This window comes from Pistacia vera, unplaced genomic scaffold, assembly GCF_008641045.1.
Source record: "Pistacia vera cultivar Batoury unplaced genomic scaffold, PisVer_v2 Contig955, whole genome shotgun sequence".
NCBI classification, from domain to species: Eukaryota; Viridiplantae; Streptophyta; class Magnoliopsida; order Sapindales; family Anacardiaceae; genus Pistacia; species Pistacia vera.
Genome location: NW_022196840.1, coordinates 305,178 through 307,811, shown reverse-complemented (window position 1 = coordinate 307,811; position 2,634 = coordinate 305,178). Strand labels below are relative to the sequence as shown.

General features: G+C 36.8%; 1 non-coding gene across 1 annotated transcript; it reads left to right on the top strand.

Moving 5' to 3' along the window:
- Positions 1-291: 291 nt before the first annotated feature.
- LOC116121016 lies at positions 292-398 on the top strand. Its single transcript, XR_004126636.1, has one exon. It is a non-coding gene; the product is annotated as a small nucleolar RNA R71 (small nucleolar RNA).
- Positions 399-2,634: the final 2,236 nt, after the last annotated feature.

Below are 2,634 nucleotides of genomic sequence, written 5' to 3'. Positions count from 1 at the left end.
ATTCCACAAGCCTTCACTGTTTGCATGTTACCTACAGCCATTTGACGAACAAGAGAAGTTAGACTTGAGATTTGTTGTTCTAGGGAAGAAATATTTACCTCATTATCACGCCTAGATGGAAGGTCAAGCCTACTACCAAACTGTTGAGAATTGGCTATCATATTTGCAATCAAGTTTCTCGCGACCTCAAGAGTCTTATCCACCAAAGCTCCTCCACTTGCAGAATCAATCATGCTCCTATCAGTGTATGTAAGGCCCTCGTAGAAATACTGGATAAGTAGCTACTCACTAATCTGATGATGGGGGCAGCTTGCACACAATTTCTTAAAGCGTTCCCAGTATTCATGTAGGGACTCTCCATTATGCTGCCTTACACCACAAATTTCTTTCCGGATGTTGGCTGCCTTAGAAGCTGGGAAATAATTCTCCAGAAATAATCTCTTCATCTCATTCCATATGGTTATAGTTCCGGAGGGTAGATAATAAAGCCAATCCTTAGCCAAATCCTTCAAAGAAAACGGGAAAGCTCTTAATTTAATTTGCTCCTTAGTCACCCCTGTAGGTTTCATACTCGTGCAAACCACATGAAGTTCCTTTAGATGCTTATGAGGATCTTCACCTGCAAGACCATGAAAAGTGGGCAAGAGATGTATTAGTCCAAATTTTAATTCAAAAGTAGTGGCAGCATCTAAAACAGGAAACGTTATGCATAAAGGTGCTTGATTCAAATCAGGGGCAGCAAGCTCTTTCAAAGTCCGATTTCCAGCCATGACGTCCTCCTCTTCTAAATCAAAGTTGCTACCAAATTGGGAATCAAGAGCCAAATTGCTTTCTTCAGAATTTGTCCGAGCTTCCTTCCTTAACCTGCGTTATGAACACAAATCATAAGAATTCAATACTTTAAAAATTAAATCTCATATCATAGTGCAAGGATCTTACCTAAGGATGCTTGGGATTGAAATTCCACTAAAAATGAACCAAGATCTATGAATTTCCTTGAAAAATGATTGAAGAAATTTGAGAGAACTTGGGTGGAAGGTGGCGTGAATGGAGGAGAAGAAATGGCTAGGGTTTCATTCTTTAACTCTTAATATAACAAAATATTACTTGTAGTTTCCCATTTTAGCCTTGCACTTTCTATGAAATTCCATATATGTCGCTTAGTCAATTACCATAATACCCTCATTTTTATTGCATTCTCCATGAAATTCTATCTCTTTTCACTTCCCACTTTTTCAACTAATTATGAGTGAAAAGACTATTTTACCCCTAATGGAATTTTAGGGAATTTTCTTTACACTTGTTCAAGATAACTTTAACACAATTAAACTAAGGCTGTTGGGGCATAAGTAAAGCTACGTACCTCGATGTGGGCGTTACAGTAGAGCAACCTGCTGGATTTCAGAATTCCCACAACTCAGACCATGTTTTCAATTTGAAAAAGCCTTGTATGGGTTGAAACAGGCCCAAGAGCCTGGTTTGAGAGGCTTACCACATTTCTCCTTGATCACAACTACAAGAGAAGTAATGTTGATAAAACACTTTTCACTAAGCATTTTCATGGTGAGTCTTTATGTGCACAGATATATGTTGATGGCATTGTTTTTGGATCCACATCTCAAACTCATTTGAACAAATTTGTTGCCTTAATGAAAAATGAATTTGAAATGAGCATGGTAAGTGAATTGAACATGTTTTTAGGACTTCCGATTAAGCAACTTAATAGTGGTATGTTTGTGTCACATTCCAAATATGCCAAAAATATGCTTAAGAGGTTTAATCTTGAAAATGCTAAACATGCCAAAACACCTATGAGTTCTACTTTTAAGCTTTCCAAAGATAATAATAGAAAGAAGGTAGATAACAAACTGTTTAGAAGCATGATAGGGAGCCTTTTGTACTTAACTGCTAGTAGACCTGACTTGTGTTTCAGTGTAGGTGTTTGTGCCAGATTTCAAGCTAACCCCACAGAACTCCATTTAGTAGCTGTGAAGAGAATCATGAAATATGTCTCAAGTACATATGATTTTGGTTTATGGTTTGCTTATGATACTAATCCTACATTGGTTGGTTATAGTGATGCGGATTAGGTTGGGAGCTTGAATGATAGAAAGAATACATCTGGTGGGTGTTTCTATCTTGGCAACAACCTTAAGCCTTGGTAAAGCAAGAAGCAGAACTCTATTTCACTCTCAACTACTAAGGCAGAGTACATTGCTGCAAGAAGCTGTTGTATATAGGTTTTGTGGATCAAACAAATGTTGTGTGATTATGGATTTGATCAAGAGTGTGCGACTGTGTTCTGTGATAATACTAGTGTAATCAATACCTCTAAGAATCCAATTCAACACTATAGGACTAAGCACATTGACATTAGGCACCATTTTATTAGAGACTTAGTTGAAGATAGAGTCATCACATTTGCACATGTAAACACAAACTCACAACTAGCAGACTTGTTTACAAAGGCTTTAGACTTTCAAACTTTCGTAAATTTGAGGAAGTCTATTAGATTGATTCAACTTGAGTAGAGTTATTGCTTTTCTTGAATAATGTCTTGAGAAAATTTTCTTGTTTTAAAATCGCAAGTGTATATTATATGTGTTGTGACATAATAAATGTTTCTCTGTTATG